Here is a 17,739-nt window from a genome sequence, read left to right as displayed (position 1 = left end):
TCTGCACTGACAATGGATTCTCTCTCTTCTCTCTCTCTCTGCCCCTCCCCTGCTTCCCCTACCCTCTCTCTCTTTCAAAATAAATAAATAAATAAACCTAAAAAAGGGAATAGTATTAACATTGTATTGATATACCATAAATGTATTCACCTCTCCCCCATTTATTTTGATTGTCCCTAATCTTTAACTACTGCAATCAGTGTCTTAATAACCATATAAATCTATAATTTCCTGCATGGATGAGTATATCTCAGATAAGTTTCTAGAAGTGCAGTTGCAGGTACATTTGTGATTTTGATGGTTACTCTCATAAATACTACCCTCCACAACGGTGGCCCAATTTCAACTCCTACCAACAGAATATAAAAGAACATATTTTTCTTCCTTCCTTGCTGTGACATGTTGGGCCTCTTTGCCTCCTAGTGCATTTCCCTTCCCCTACTCTGGAGAATCCTTTGGACTATATGTCCAAGCTCTCATGTCAGCTGGACTCGGTCAGTGTCAGCAGTGACGGGAGAGAGGAAGACAGGAAGAAGGGAAGGGAAAGCCATGGCAAGTTCCTCCTTCCAGGGAAATAGCCAGGTTTTGTGGGGCTTCAACATTGAGAGGTTCTACTTTAAAAAGTAAATTAAAAATTAGGAGCTCAAAATTAGGCACAAAATTAAGTATTAGACTACAAAAAGAAAATACAAACAACCACAAATTTTGAGAAGCTTACAAATATCACAAAATTTTTAATTAATATTTTATTATCTGCCAAACATGTATGTTTAATACCTATTTCTCCTGTGTTTTTGGCTGCCTACTCTTAGATCCCTCTTTTCATGAGAAATATTTTTTGATTATTTGTATAGAGAGACTAGAAATATAATTCAATCTTTGCTTATCATAGTTGATCAAAATTTGATTTCGGATAGTTTAAAACATTTCATCTTCTCAACCTATATTGGTAATGTCAAATAAATTTTTAGGTTTATTGTGAAATTTGGGAAAGGTTTTTTCAAGCTTCTTCCATAAATGAGCTGAAAAACTTTGAAAAATTTACCCTAGATTTGCTTCGAACTCTGTATATTTTAAAGCTTGCTTCTCCTCCACTCTTCATATACTTTACCTGCTAAGAAGTGTAGGACGAATTCCCAACCCAATATGAGCTCTAGCCCTTCTCTTTTGCATAATATGTCATGGAGAGTTAGGATAGAGGGTATTTCTACTAATGATTCCTATGCCAGGACAGCTAGAAATAACATGATATATATTAATGTGTACTTAATATATATTAAGTAATTATATGTTAATATATTTTTCATATACTAAGTAACATCTATTTAATAAATAATATACATATTATGTACATTACATAAGTAATAGTGTAATTCACCTGTGAGCCCCAGATGTCAATTTAGTCTGAGCTCCAAAATGTCCATGGTAAGTCTATCACCATGTCAGGGACATGAGGGGAAATGGAAAAGAAAGTTGAGTGAATAACAAGCAGTAGTCTGAACTGATGACAGTTACAATATCTTAAATTTACAAATTTTACAAAAACATGTGACCATGTGAACCCACCCACCGAGCCCCAACCCAGGGTCTTGGAAAACAAACAGGAGGCACTGAACCTCTACCTTGATTGACCTCTGGCTCCTTTCTCTCTGCCTCAGAAGCTCACCTCCTCATGGCTACAGCTCCCCGCAGACAAGCCAACCAAGTCTCCAGATTCCAAGGACACCAACCACTGAACACCTGGAACACTTGCCCAGGAATGTTTGTGGCTTCCCACTATTTCTAGTTTGTAGATTATCTCATTCTTGACTTTTACCTCTCCCTTGATGGTTTCCCTGTATTAAACTCTCTGTCTTATTTAAAGCAATTTCTATTCTGCTTTGACTTGAACCGATACTGTCCTTGGTGCTAGATATGGTCTCAGTTAACAGACCCCCAAATAAGATTCTAGATTAAAGTTACTTTCCTGTTTATGTATGACCATATTCATGCCCTCCTTGAAGGTGGAAAATGAGACCTTAGTAATGTGGGCATACAGTATATCATCTGTAGGTGCTTAGGATTAAGTACATGTCAAAATCATTATTTTTAAAAAACAGTTGCTAAGTTGTTCCACTTGTCCACTAAGGGAGCATTGATGATTACAAAGAATATGGGGTAAGGTAACCACTTTTGACAGCATTAGGGAGTCTATAAGGGGAGAAACATTTGGAATAAAGGACTGCTTTTAATTGAAACTCATCTATGGCCATCAAAAGTAACCACTGACAGTCTTATAGTAGACCTATACAGAACAAGCTAAGCTTCAGAATGTCTATGGCATCAATATTTCCCTTCCAAGTAGTTTTTTAAAATTATTTCCTAATGATTTATATTTAAAATTTTTGTGCCAAAGTGGAACACACATAGAAAAGTCATAGAAAAAATAATTTATAATTATTTCAAAATAGACCCACCTGTATACTGCCATCAGATAGAACATGGCCAGCACTCGAGAATCCACTTCCCAATTATTACTCCTCCCTTCTTTCCAACTGTTAACACCATCTAGGCTTCTAACACTACAGATTAATTTTGCCTATTATTGAAGTTTGTATAATGGGAGTATATATTCTTCAGGTCTGGCTTCTTTTATTCAACATTTGGTCAGTGAGATTGATCCGTGGTGTTATGTGTATTTGCAGTTCATTTTCATCACTGTGTAGTATTCTGTTGTGAGATTACCATAATTTATATCTACTCTATAGTTGAGAAACACTTGGTTTGTTTCCAATTCCTGAATATTACAAATAATACTATGAACATTCTTGTATACATGATACAAACATTTCTATTGCGCATATACCTAGAGGTTGAATTACTGGGTCTTAGATTATATATGTGTTCAGTTTTACAGATGTGAAACAAGTAATTATAAAAATTTATATTCCAACCAGCACTGTATAAGAATTCTCAATGTTCCACATAATTACCAGTGCTTGATATTTTTTAAAAATTGGCAGAATTTATTTCATTACAGTACTAATTGTTCATGCCAGCGCAGAGAATCCTAGGATTGTAAGAAATACTTATTTTTAGTAAGTACACAACTCAGTTTGGTGCCCAACAATTTAGAAAAATGTCCCTGATTGTTCTTTCCCTATTTAAATTGTTTTAGCTTCATTGAGATATGCCAATTGACATATAACATTCTATGAGTTTAAGGTATACATTTATGATAATTTTATACATGTATATATTGCCAAATGATCACCACAATAAGGTTAATTAACATATCCAACACCTCACATAATTACCATTTTTTGTGGTAAGAACATTAAAATCTACTCTTTTAGCACCTTTCAAATATACAATACAGTACTGTTAATTATAGTCATCATGCTACACATGAGATCCAAAGGACTTATTCATCTTATAGCTGTAAGTTTGTACCCTTTGACCAACATCTCCCCATTTTCCCCTACCCTGAGCCTCTGGCAACCCCCATTCTATTCTGTTTCTAGGAGTTTGGCTTTTTTAAATTCCACATATAAGTGAAATCATACAGTATTCGTCTTTCTCTGGCTGGCTTATTTCATTTGGCATAATGCCCTCAAGCTCTAACCATGTTGTCACAAATGGCAGGACTTCCTTCATTTTGTGGCTGAAAAAATATTTCATTGTATACATATACCACATTTTCTTTATCCATTCATCCATCAATGGATTTACTTCATTTCCATATCTTAGCTATTGCAAATTATGTTGCAATGAACATAAGGGTGAAAATATCTTTTCAAGATAGTGGTTTCATTTTCTTTGCATATACACTTGGCCTTGAACAATGTCAGAGTTAGAGGCACCAACTCCCACATAATCAAAATTCTGCATATAACTTTTGACTCCTCAAAACTTAACTACTAATAGCCTACTCTTGACCAGAAGCCTTACCAATAACATGAACAATTAACATATATTTTGTATGTTATATGAATTATATACAGTAGTCTTAGAATAAAGTAAGCTAGCAAAAGGAAAATGGTATTAAGAAAATCATAAGAAAAAGAAAATATTTATAGTTCTCTACTGTACTTATCAGAAAACAATCCACATATAAGTGGATCTGTGCAATTCGAACCCGTGTTGTTCAAGGGTCAACTGTACACGCAAAAGTGGGATTGCTGGATTGTGTGGCAGTTGTATTTTTAATGTTGGTGGGGACCTCCATACTGTTTTCCATGGTGGCGTACTGATTTACATTCCCACCAACAATGCACAAGTGTTCCCTTTTCTTCACGTCCTTACCAACACTTATCTCTTATCTTTTTGATGCTGGCCATTCTAATAGGTGTGAGATGGTATCTAATTATGGTTTTGATTTTCATTTCCCTGTTGATTAGGGATGTTGAGCACCTTTTCATGTACTTGTTGGCCATCTGTATATCTCTTTTGGGAAAATGCCTATTCAAGTCCTTTGCCTATTTTTAACTGAAGTATTTGATTTTTTGCTATTGAATTGTCATTTTTTTCTCCCCATAGGTCACCTCCTGGTACCATGAAAACCCACACCCCTAACCATAGCTAATTGGATCAGAGGGTGGACATCTAACGCAAGGGTATCCAAACTTGAGACCGGCCATATGCCTAAGAAGTGATCTGGCATGTAAGCATTGTCCAAACAAGAATAGTGATCAAGCAGGTCAAATTTTGCTAAAAATTTGAACTGGAACATTGAGGAGATCACCAGTTACTAGCCGATGTTGAAGCCAATAGATACGCAGAGAGAAAGAGAAATAGTCTTTATAATGGTAAAGAACTAGAGTAGGGATTTATGCATTCTCAAAATAGGAAAATCTTGTGACTATCTAGTTTCTGTCTCCATAAAGCTTGACTATTGCAGTTCATGCTTTTTTTTTAGTGGACTGGCAATAAAATTTCTTCAGTTTAACATGAGGACTGGCTGTATGATTAAATCTCTTATATCCCTTATATTCATATGTAGTTCATGATGAATCATAATTATTATACCAACCTAAGAAAGCTTCCATTTACTGTAACAGAAGAACCCACCTAAGACAATCTCTTTCTAAACCTCTTGCTACACATATGTATGACTTTTTAAAATAAGATCTTAGGATACAAACTGTTTATGTCCTGTTTGACTTAATGATACACTTTAAATATCTATCTACACCAATAAGTGTGTATATGTAGCACTTTCAGTGTTTAGAGTATCTATTACATGGATAAACCATAACTAATTTAACAATTGCCTTTTTCCCTTTCTCTTATTGTTTGCTGCTGGTATAATGAAAAATGATGCAGTAAACACACTTGTTCATATTCCTATGGATACTACTTTGATTATTTCCTTTGGATAAATAACCAGGAGTAAGCCTGCTAAAGAATGATGTCACTTATAAGACTTTTGAATTGTATTCTTAAAATGTCCTCCAGAAGGTTACTAACAGTTGCATTCTCAACAACAAATGGGAGTGTACAATTGTATGAAAAATAAATAATGATTTGCCTTAGGAGCTTTCTCTGAAAAGAATCTCCAGTTGCAATGACTACATATGCCGAGGGAGACCTATTACTGAGGGAACAATTTGAAGGCGAATGGGTCTTTTGAACATGAACATGCTAAGTCGCTAGCCAAATTTTCAATAACTTGATGGATGAAAACTTGCTGGAGACACTGCTTTCTACACACTTCTTAGCACAAATAGGATACACTTCCAGAAGGATAATCAGAGTTTCTTTAATTTGTGGGTTTTGCTTTCATATATAGTTTGAAAGTTCTAACAAATGTTTATTTTCCTTCCAAAATATATTTCTAAGTAAAGGAAGATAAAATGAGGCATTGTTAATATACGGATATTTCAATTGTGTGAGTGTATATATATCTATATATCTATGTGTATATATAGATATACACACACATATACAATTGTGTGTGTATATACAAGTACATGTACAGAGAGAGAGAGAGAAAGAGAAATATGTATTTGCATGAATAGCATATGTGTGTGAAAGAAAGAGTATATATTTGATCTAAGAGGCAATGTGAAATGCTAAATTAATATGCTAAATTAATAATCAAAATACTAGGCTCAGCTCTCTACAAACTTTGTGAACTTGAGCAAATTACTTGACCTTAAAGAGTCAATAAAATAAAAGAATGAAGCGATAGAGTCATAAGAAATGAATCAGGCATATTAAAAGAAGATTAGAGCTATGAATTTCTTGAGAGCACTTAAAAAAGTTTTAATGATTTAACCTGTGACTGTGAAACTTATGACTTAAGTTGTCTTCTAGGTTATCTGACTAAAGCCATATGTGATGGCTGACAATCAGCAAGAAGACTGAGGTTCAGCTCTGTGGTCCCATCATTGCACTGGCATTACTCAAGCATTGCTGAGAACCGATGACTTTCTCAGTGAGAATCCTGTCAAGAAGGCTAGGTGAGTCTCCAAGTCTACCATTTGAATTTAGTCCTGAAAATGTTAAAAAGCATGTAAATGGAAGATCCATTCATCTTCTCCTTCTAAATGAGGAGTCGTACGCTGGGAATTAAATTTTCATGCTGGAAGACAAAAAGGTTGACACCATATTTATGATGGCTGGACCTTCTTTGGCAGGAACTGTAGAAAAAAAATATTTAAGTAGGAATTTGAGCAGTCAACGAGCTCATGAAATTCACCAGAGATCAAAACAGTCCCTTTGGCACTTTAAAGGCTTCCCCCTTATTTTCTGAGGTTATTTAACCTTGCTGCCAGTCTCAACTGTGCATAAATATTTTTGTGGCTTTGAAATCACCATCTTAATGGCATATAGATGCTATACAGTGAGCAATAAGAAGTGTATAAATATTCATATCAGTCAAGATGCTGTCACACCTTAGACAGGATGGAATCTCCAAAATTAAAATATAAAAAGGGTAATTCAATTTTCCCTCCCCTTTTGTCTTGACTTCATAGTTAAATGAATGGTGAGAATAAAGAACTGGACCCTGAAATTCATACCAAGTTTCAGGTGTAAGAAATTAAAACTAAGGACCAGTTCAACCCCGACAGTTTAATTTACTTCTCTTAAGATCTTTAATACCAAACTTATCAGTTCTCTCTGTTAGGCATTAACTTGTTAAATGAGTCTTAATTATACATAAGCAGATGGAGATTTGAATTAAAATTACCTTACACTCGAGTGGCTTTAGTTCATTATAACATATCTTCCTCTTAATCATTTAGGCAGTCTCATCATCTTTCATATAGAAAGTTATTAAAATATTCCAATTTCCATATTTCTTCAGATACAGCCACCATTAAATGGCAAGTAATGCACATTAGTAGGTGACTTATACCATCCAAGAATTAGTGAATTATTCATGTCAGGGACAATTTTTGTGCTTTTCTGTCATCTGTAGCATTTTCTTTTAAATACTTTATATTTACTTGATACGTGGAACCTCACCTCATTTAATTTTAAGTACCAATTTTAATTCCACTCCATTTTCAAAGGGATGATGAAAAGGGACACCATCAGCTTTATTTCGTACTTTGGTTCATCATAGTCCAGAAAGTGGGGGTACAAGAGTTCCTTGAAAACTTTCATAAAAGGATCAAGACTCAGTAGTTAATCACAGCAGCCTTCAAAAAGACCACTACATTTCAATACAATGTACCCAGGGGAAAAAAGCACAATGCTTAAAATTAGCTCCCATATTGCTAAATATTAAGGGACATAACTCAGTAGTAATTTTATTCCTGGAAAGTCATATTTCTAGACTTTACAACCAATCTTAAGATTTGTAACTTCTTCGAAGTTGCTAAAAATGTTGAGACAAGGCTCCACCCAGATATTGTTCAAAGGTCAATGACTCCAGTGTACCATAAGGCTAACTTAGGCCAAGTAGTACTAACTTAGGCCATTTTAGTATTCCTGAAAGTGAGAAATTTACAGCTATTCCCTTAGGAACCCTCTTGAGAAAATTTCAAAGCCAGACACTGCCATGCCTTTCTTCAGAAGTCAAATTCCCCTTAGGCTGTTATTTTACCCAAGTAGTCAATCAGTATCCAATAATGTTCTGTTCCAGAGGCATCATTGGATTTACAGGCAGCAGTGACAGTGGCAGCAGAATCAAACCAGACAGCTGACAAGAGTGGAAGATCCTGAGTCTTGGCTGAGTCATCAAGACAAAACTTCAGTCAGTCTTGTCAAGCATTGTCATATTTTATTTATAAAATGAAGCGGAATATCATCCTTTATGTCTGACAAAACTCAATATTCAACACAACTCCTTCTGCACCTCTTAGACTGTGTGAGTGAAGACAAATGAGGAGTCTCAAACCCACATGTAATTTGAAAAGTAAACTGGCCCTGAGTTGCACGGTGAGTTGTAGAGCCTCCAGTAGTATCTCAGTAAGACTGTACAAGACAACAAGAGACTACTTCTCGTAATGAAATGAAACCTTTCTCCAACTAGCAGGCAAGAGTTATGCTAATTTTTAATTGCATCTTAGCAATTTGACATCACAGCTTGCTGATGATGCATGTTTCTATGGGAATGTAAAGTAAAAAATATAATCACATTTATACCTTGAAAGCAAATATTGAACTTGTAAGACGTGATAGAGGCATTAATTTCATTCTGCTCTGTTGTCTTCTAGAACAGAGGCCTCCACTTATAGATACACACACACACACACACACACACACACACACACACACACTCCAGTCCTCATGGAGATAGTTGTTTTCTAAACAAGCCTGTTTTCTTTTTCTTTTTCTTTTTGTATTTGTTTATTTTACCTATTCTCATATACCACTGATTTACTTGAAAAACAAATATGTAAGTGTAATATATATCTCAAAATCAATTTAAATTGATCAATAATTTTTAGAGGCTTTGAATACTATCCAGCCAGGACTGCTCCCTGCCAAGGGTGGGGATTTAAACTTGGTCACTTCTCCACCGAGAGCCTGTATACTGTTTGGGAATCCTCCAGTCAGCTCATACTCTAGACTCCAACTAATTAAGTTTTCTGCTGCTGCTGCCATTGAAAGCTTCAGTCAGGTATAATTAAAACTGAGCCAATGACAGCAGTGGCATTTGTCAGAATCATCCAGTGGTTCAAATACCAGTTCTGACAGAAATGTCAAACTGATAGCACTCCCATCTTCCCAGTGCATGTAAGGGAAAGGCAGGGAATACTTTTATTATAAATGCTGGGCTGATAACCTTTTCGAATCCCAGAACACCCAATGCCTCACATGAAATTTCATTATCCTGGAAGAGAATTCAGTTCATAGATGCTCCCTTCCCATGGAGTAAAGCTCAGTCTAATACAATGGTCTTTGCTTCTGTTAAGTCTTTTAAGGAATTCTGAAATATACAAACAACCTAACAACAGATAGTCATGTGGGAAGGAATATTTTGCCCATAGAGGCATCAATCTCCTAAGTAATAATTTTCTCAGTTAAAGCTATTATCAATCAAGTGTCTAGATACATTGTTCTATTTGAGCTTTGTCATTTGTTTCAGTGATAAAAGATCATCCAAAATTAGTGAAGTCACCATTCCGAAAGGGGAGAAGCCACAAACCCCCAAAATACACCATCATTGACTAATTTCATGATCTGTTACCCAGCATAGTTCCTGGTAGGAGTCAGTGTATGTTTGGTGAGTTAAAGAATGAATGAATAAATCCATGAATGAATATCACACACATTCTCAAGAATACAATTTCTAACTCACAAAATGAAAGTGGTTATAGAAATATAACTTTGTGCTTATTTACTTCTAGGGGGTGAGAAAGACAAAATGGAAAGAAGTGATTTGTCTTTCTTCTCTTTCTATGTGAGTACATGGTATTGATAATCGGATAAAGTAACAAATATAAAACACTTTCAACAGTCTTATGGTTAAGAAAACAATCATTATGTTCACATGCCAAACAATAGCAAATATAAAATGGTGCGGTTGAAACACTTGAGCTATTACACCTTGAAGGAGGATTAAATATTGTACACAGGGAATGTGATGACGACACATTTTTCTCCACCTTGTGATATATTTCTTAGTTATATCCCAAGAAAAGGTGTTGTGTTCAATGAAAAAGATTTTTAAATGATGGCCTTTGCATGTGCATATAAAACTATTAGAGATAAGAAGGAGAGATGAGAGAAAGTTGTAATTGTACAGAGCTAGAACCCAGATAAAAAGTCAAATTGATACCAATATGCCTGGTACATGGGAAATACTCAACTAATACTTGTTGACCAGTAGAAAGAAAAAAGAAAAAAAAGAAAAAAGGAATTTGTTTAGAATGGAGCTTAGTAAGTCCTTGAAGAATAGAACGTGAGATCCTAGGTCAGAGATGAAAAGTGGTTATAACTAAACCACTCTCCATAGGATAAAAGCAGGAAATGTGGTATGGAGAGAGAGAAACTCTGAAAAGAAGGGAGGGAGAGAATAATCAGAGCCATATGCAAGGAAGTAGGAACCTTTGACAAGAGGTGGCCAGGGAAAAAATTTTTAGTGATCAAGGGGCTGAAGGGCTTTTGAGAACAAGGATCTCAACAAGTTTTAAGATGTTTGCTTTTCCATTTCTTAAAATCCTGTCAAACTCAACATCAGTAAGGTCTATCACATGCATTGACTAGGAGAGATTAAAGCAGGGGAACACATTCAGTTTTACATGCTACAGAGGGAAGAGAACACTCTTGGCAGGTGAAATGTCAGTTAGATCAAGAGTTCAGTGGAAGCAGAAGTCCAGATCCAGAAATGAACAATGAGAATGCAAACTTCTGTGAACTAATGAATATTAGGGCAGGAAATGGATTTCTTAAAAACAGGAGAGCACTGAGTCAATTGTGTATAAACATAGGCAGAGTGATTTCAGCTAATACCTGGGTTTTGTACTCAGTAGTTTTGATTAATTGAGTCATCTGAATTCTTATGTATTTTTCATATAATCATTCATTTAATGACCCCACACCCAAAATTGTTATACGTCAATGTTTCCCAAATATTTTGCAAGAAAGACCAGTCCTTTAGAATATCAGGTATCTTTAAAAACAAAAACAAACAAAAAAACAGTTGGAGGAAGGTGATTTCAATTCCTTTGTTAAACTACTTTGTGGATGCTAAAATGACCAAAATAACACTTGATTCTGCACATTAGGGGTGCTATGAAAGTCTTAAGTATGCTTATCTTCAAAAGACCGGTTATATTTAGCAGTGTTACCTAAATATATTTGGAATGAGATTTTTCCATAGAACATCTTAAAAGACCCATCAGTGCTCTTTGAAAAATACCAGCCAGTATTCATTGAATCAACCCATGAAAAGAGATTAGCCCATCTGGGGCCATGAATGCCTTTCAGAACACCTTGAAACTTTCGACTCTCCCTCCAAAAGCATCCCATTCATACACAAAAAAATATACATAGGACTTTCAAACAGGAATAAGAAGTAGAAGATTCTGAAAGTCAGAGGATTTTTAGATATTCAGAGGATATTTATTATACAAGTCTGCCACAATTTATTTGTCCATTCTATTTTGAAGAACATTTAGGTTGTTTACATCTTTTGTTGCTATGAACATACTTGGATACATGTTTAGGTGCGCAAATATATATATTTCTGTTGCAAAAATGAAGTATAGAGTAACTGGATTACAGAAGCACCTGGGTGGCTCATTCGGTTAAGTGTCCAACTTTGGCTCAGGTCATGATCTCACGGTTCATGGACTCAAGCCCAGGCTCAGGCTCTGTGCTGACAGCTCAGATTCTGTGTCTCCCTCTCTCTCTGCCCCTCTTCCACTCGTGCTCTGCGTCTCTCTGAAAAATAAACATTAAAAAAAAAAATTTTTAAAGAATGACCCGATCACAGAGTGTACATATATGTTCAACTTTAGTAGATACCGCTAAGTGCTTTTTCAAAGTTGTTAAGCCAATTTGTACTTCCACTGTCAGTGATAAGCATTTCATATACTTTTCTTGTCATTATCTTCGGCAAAACTCCATATCACACTTGACACTGTCATTTTTATTTTTGCCATTCTGATGGGTATATAAAAATGTGTCACTATGGATTTAATTTTTATTTCACCAATAAATAATGAAATTGAGCACTATTTATATGTTTATCAGCCAGTTGGATATCCTCTTAAGTGAAGGGCCTGTTCATTAGTTTTGCCTATGTTTTCTTGGATTGTCTATAGTTCTCTTATTCATTTGCAGAAGTATCTTTATATAGTATGATATATAAACCTTTTGTTGATACATGTATTGCAAATATCTTCCAGTTATGGCTTCTCTTCTTTGCTCTTTAAGTGTCTTTTAAAAGTGCAAATGTGATCAACGAGTGCCTCAAGTGTTCTAGGCTTACCTCCCTTCAGTGGCTCCCAATTCACTTTCAAAGATCTCCTTGGCTGCAGTGTAGGGAAGAGGTCAGAGGGGCTACAATGAGTTGGGGAAGCAGATGTGGAGTCCATTGGCTGATGCCAACCTGACAGTCACGTGGACAAGGCCCAACATTTGAACTGAAAACCTCTGTGGTCCTGGCTGGAAGATCATCTTGAATGGAGAGGAATCATTTTTTATCTGTAGTGCTCAAGTGAGCCAGTGGGCAAGCAAAATCATTTGGGAAGGTCTAATCCATCTGCACCATTTCAAGTAGGGAAAGAAATTTGTTGCTCTAGTTTGTTGAGGACATTCCTATTTTCCGCATTTAAAGTCCCACACCTGGAAAACTCCTCAGCCAGGGTGAACAGGGGCGGCAAGTCACTCTAATTTCAGGACTAGGTCTGTTGTGTTAATCAGGGTACATATATATATCTTGCTCTGTTTTACATTTCATTAGAATGTACCAGGCAACAACAAAAACATAGTGTCTTTTGATAAATATAAGTTCTAGTTGTATGTAATGTAATTTATCAATCCTTTTCTTTGTGATTAGTGCTCTACCAGTACTTGAAATCAAGTCATACTCTATGTTATCTTTCAGAATCTAATTTTGGTTTAACTTTTACACTTAGATCTGCAGTGTACCTGGTGTTATTTGTCTACATAGCATGAGGTAAGGATCAAGTTTTTTTTTTTTGTCCATAAAGTTATCTGATCATTATTTATTGAGAAGAATATGGTTTTCTTACTCTGAAATAACACTTTTTATATGTGGGTCAGTTTCTGGACTTCATCTTTTTTTTTTTTTTTTTGGACTCTTTTGTTCTATTATCTGTCTATCCTTATACCAAGAATACACCATCTTGATAATGTAGCTTTGTACATTTTTATATCTAGTAAATCTACTATGCTAACTTGGCTTTCATTCATCAGGGTATTCTTGGCTTAATTTTCCCATCTGCATTTTCACAAAAAATGTTACCATTAGCTTATTTTCCGCCAAAAGAAAAAAAAGTCATGATTTAATTGGGGGTGTATTGAATCTATCAGTTTGTAATGATTTGACCTCTTTATAATATCTGACTTTCCATTTCATGAACTTTCCAGTTTATAGTTCTTTTTCAAAAACTTTAATTGTATATATCCTAGGTATTTCATATTTTCAGAGCCTTTGTATATCCTTCTTTCATTTTTTTCAATGGCATTTTGCTTGTAATGGCAAAATGAATTTATTTTTGTACATTAATCTTATATCCAGTGAATTGCTAAATTTATTTAATTATAATGGTTTAATTATAGATTCTTTTGGATTTTATATGTATATAATTATCATGCTTACAAATAATGTCAGTTTTATATCTTACTTTCTACCTCTTAGACCTTTTATTCTTACTTTTTGCACCAAATAAAACCTCTAGTATAATACTGAACAGAAATAACTGTGGTCATCCCTTCTTTGTTCCCAACCTGCAGGGAAAGCTTTTAATATCTCAGTATTAACTAATGTGTTTGCTATAGATTTGGTGGGTTTTTTTTTGGGGGGGGGGTAATCTTTATCAGACAAGAAAGTTTACTTTTATTCCTGTTTTAATATTAGGTCTTAATTATAAATAGATGTTTAGTTTTATCAAATGTTTTTACTGCATATATTGAGATAATTATGATTTTTCACATTCTGTTAATACGTTATATCAAGTGACTTTCAAATGTCAAAGGAAACTTGTGTTCATTCCTGAAATAATCTCAGTGTAGTCTTGAGTATTATCCCCTCTGGACCTGGTTTTGTACTATTTTATGAGAAGTTTTGCATATACATTCATTAAAAATGTTAGTCTGGGGGCGCCTGGGTGGCTCAGTCGGTTAAGCGTCTGACTTCAGCTCAGGTCACAATCTCGCAGTGAGTTGGAGCCCCGCTTCGGGCTCTGGGCTGATGGCTCAGAGCCTGGAGCCTGCTTCCGATTCTGTGTCTCCCTCTCTCTCTGCCCCTCCCCCGTTCATGCTCTGTCTCTTTCTGTCTCAAAAATAAATAAAAGACATTAAAAAAATTAAAAAAAAAATGTTACTCTGTAATCATCCTTTCTTATGATGTTATTTACAGGATTTGGTATGAAAGTTATGCTGCCTTCATAAAATGAGTTGAGAAGTGTTAACATTTTTTCTGTTCTCTGGAATATTTTTGTCTAAAACTGACATTTCTTTCTTAAATGTTTACTAGAATTCAACAGTGAACACATTTGGACTTGGAGTTCTCACTGTGGTAAAGCCTTTATATATAGACTTAATTTCTTTAATAGATGTAGGATTATTTCTTCTTCACTGTGTGTAAAATGCTTTTCTCAGAATTTGTCTACTTAATTTAAATTTTTGAATATATTTGTTTAAAGAGCATCAAAACATCTTATTATCTTTTTTAGTGTCGGTAAGATCTATAGCAATATTCCCTTTCATGTTTCTCATACTGATAGTTTGGGCTTTAATTTTTCTTTTCTTCATTAGTCTTGCCGGGAATTTAGCAATTTTATTATTCAAGAACCTAAGTTTGTCATTGTTGATCATCTCTGTTATACATTATATCAGTCCTTTTACCTCTTTTTTTCTTTTTGTGCAGCATACAAAAACCATTTTATTATGATCACTGATTATATGGGTCACGAATTCACACAGGGCACAGTGGGGATGGCTTCTCTGTTGCCAAGTCTGGAGCGTCACTGGGAAGACTCAAAGGCTGAGGCTGAACAATTTGAAGGTGATGTAGCCACAAGTCTGAAAATTGATGCATGCTGTCATTTGGGACCTCAAATAAGGCTGTTAGTTGTCACACCTACATGTGGCCTTTCCATGTGGCTAGTTGGGCTTTTTTGCAACATGACAGTTGGGTTCCAAGAGGAAGTGTCCTAAGAGAATCAAGTGGAAACTCTGTTGTCTTTTTAAAAGATAACAATCTTATTGAGATAAAATTCACAATTAATTTAAGGTATACAACTCAATGATTTTTAGTATGTAACCACAATCAATCACTAAATTAATTTTAGAAGATTTTCATCTCTGGAGAAAATGATTCTCCATTCCCTCCAATCTTCCCATCCCTAGGCAACAACTAATTTACTTGCTGTCTCTATAGATTTACCAATTTTGGACATTTCATATAAACTGAATCCTACAATATGCAGTTTTTGGGTCTGGCTTCTTTCACTTAATTTTCTTTAGGATTCATCCATGCTATAAAATGTATTAGAACTTCATCCCTTTTTATGGTCAAATAACTCGTTATATCGATATACCACATTTTATATAGTCATTCATCAGACGACAGACATTTGAGCTTCTGTTTTTGGCCATTGTGAATAATATTGCTATCAACAATCACATAGTCCATTGTGTTATATTTTTGTGTCTCTTGGTTATCTACTTAAAAATGCATTGCTGAGACGCATGGTAATTTACGTATAAGCTTTTGAGGAACTGAGGATTGCTTTTAAAGTGTTTTCATAATTTTACATCCCTATCAGCAGTGCATAAAAGTTACATTTTGTCCACATTCTTGCTTCTACTTGTTTTCATTAATCATTTTGCTGCTTGTTTGAGCAATTACTGAGAGAAGAAGTGTGTTAGAATGTCCTTCTCTGTTTCTGCAATGCTTTCTACTTTTAGCTCTACCAATTTTTGTTTCATTTTGAGGCTATATTAGACCCATACAAATTTAAAATTGTTACAATTTTGTGTACAATGACACTTTATGGTCCTCTTTATCTCTAGTATTTCTGTACTTTGATGTGATTACAATAATACCAGGCTTCTCTGCTTAGGATATGCAAAGCCATCTTTTTTCATTCCTTTACTTTCAACCTTTCCATAATCTACACCGAACAGCATATAGCTATATTTTGTTGTTTCATCCAGTCTATTATATCAAATGTTATCTTTGATTTTTAATATAAATATTTAGCCCTCTTACTTCAAATGTAATTGCTGATATATCTAGTATTAAAGCTACCATCTTATTGCTTGTTTTGTTTGTCCCACTTGTACTATGTCCTATTTTCTCTCTTTTCTTGCCTTCACTGGAAAAATGTATTATTGTTGTTCTTGTTATTTTCTTCTATATGTTATATTATTCTATTACTCCTTTATTTTATATTATCCTAGAAGTTACAATACACATCATTGACTTATTAGAGTCTAATATAGCTTACTACTTCCCTAAACAATAGAAGGACTTAGAACATTTTAGCTCTATTTATGCATCTTCCATCTTTATACTATAGTTTATATGTATCATTACACATATTTTAATAATTTTAATCATTATTCACTGTGTTTACCCTTTTTATTGTTCTTCCTTTTTTACACCTCTCTGTTCTGTGTTGGATAATTTTCCTTTAAGCTGAAAAAAATCTCAAATCTCTTTTGTGTTTTCTTTGGTTCAGGTATACTGATAAAGAATCCTCTCATTATGTTTCCATTTTGCCTTTATTTTTTTAACAACTTCACTGAGGTATAATTGGCCAAAGTAAAAACAAAAAAACTGAAGGTGTTCAGTTAAGTGTGCATTTTGATAAGTTTTGACCCATCTATATACACATGAAACCAAACTAAAATCAAGAGAGCGAACATATCCATATATCCCAAAACTTTCCTTATTCTCTTTTATATTTTATTCCTCCTGCCCCTAACTCCCTTCCCATCTGATTCAAGGCTGAGTCCCTTGCTTCTTATTCCCATTCTATGCACTAGGAATTTAAATGAAGTCCTTTCATTAATACCATGGATTTTTTAAATCTAAGAGGGTTTAGATTATAGGTAGCCAAAAAGAATGACAAATGCCCACCTAGTATGTTATCTAAAAAGTGTAAAGTCTAGGAAAGTATTTATTCTATCAAATGTTGAATATATGACTAGTTAAATGTATAAAAACTAATTTGTTCAGAAATAACTTACCAATGATTGAAATGTGTGACTCTAGACTTTGTGCTAAAGGAATAATAGATCTCCTTGTCATTTTTATTTTCCTAACTGTGAACCCCAAGTGATACAGTTGAAACAGAGAAAATGCACTTTTTTCTGGAGTACAAGTAGGTAAAGATTATAAATAGGATCTAGAGCAGTAAATACTAATATTTCAGGAGGAGATATGGACTCCATTTTGGAACTAATGAAAGCTATGGACTCTCCCTCCAAAAAGAGAAGTATACAACCCACATTTACATTCAACATTATGGGTACCATTTCAAAAAGCTTAGAGCCCAACTGAAGCTCATGAGTGAATCCAGTATTAGGAATTCCTGTTCAAAAAAAAAATAGAATTCCTGCTCCAGAGGGGAGTTGGGGGCAGGAATGGGCAAAATAGAT

Source organism: Puma concolor, chromosome B4, assembly GCF_028749965.1.
Source record: "Puma concolor isolate L17-30 chromosome B4, mPumCon1.1.hap2, whole genome shotgun sequence".
NCBI lineage: Eukaryota > Metazoa > Chordata > Mammalia > Carnivora > Felidae > Puma > Puma concolor.
This window is presented reverse-complemented; position numbering follows the sequence as displayed.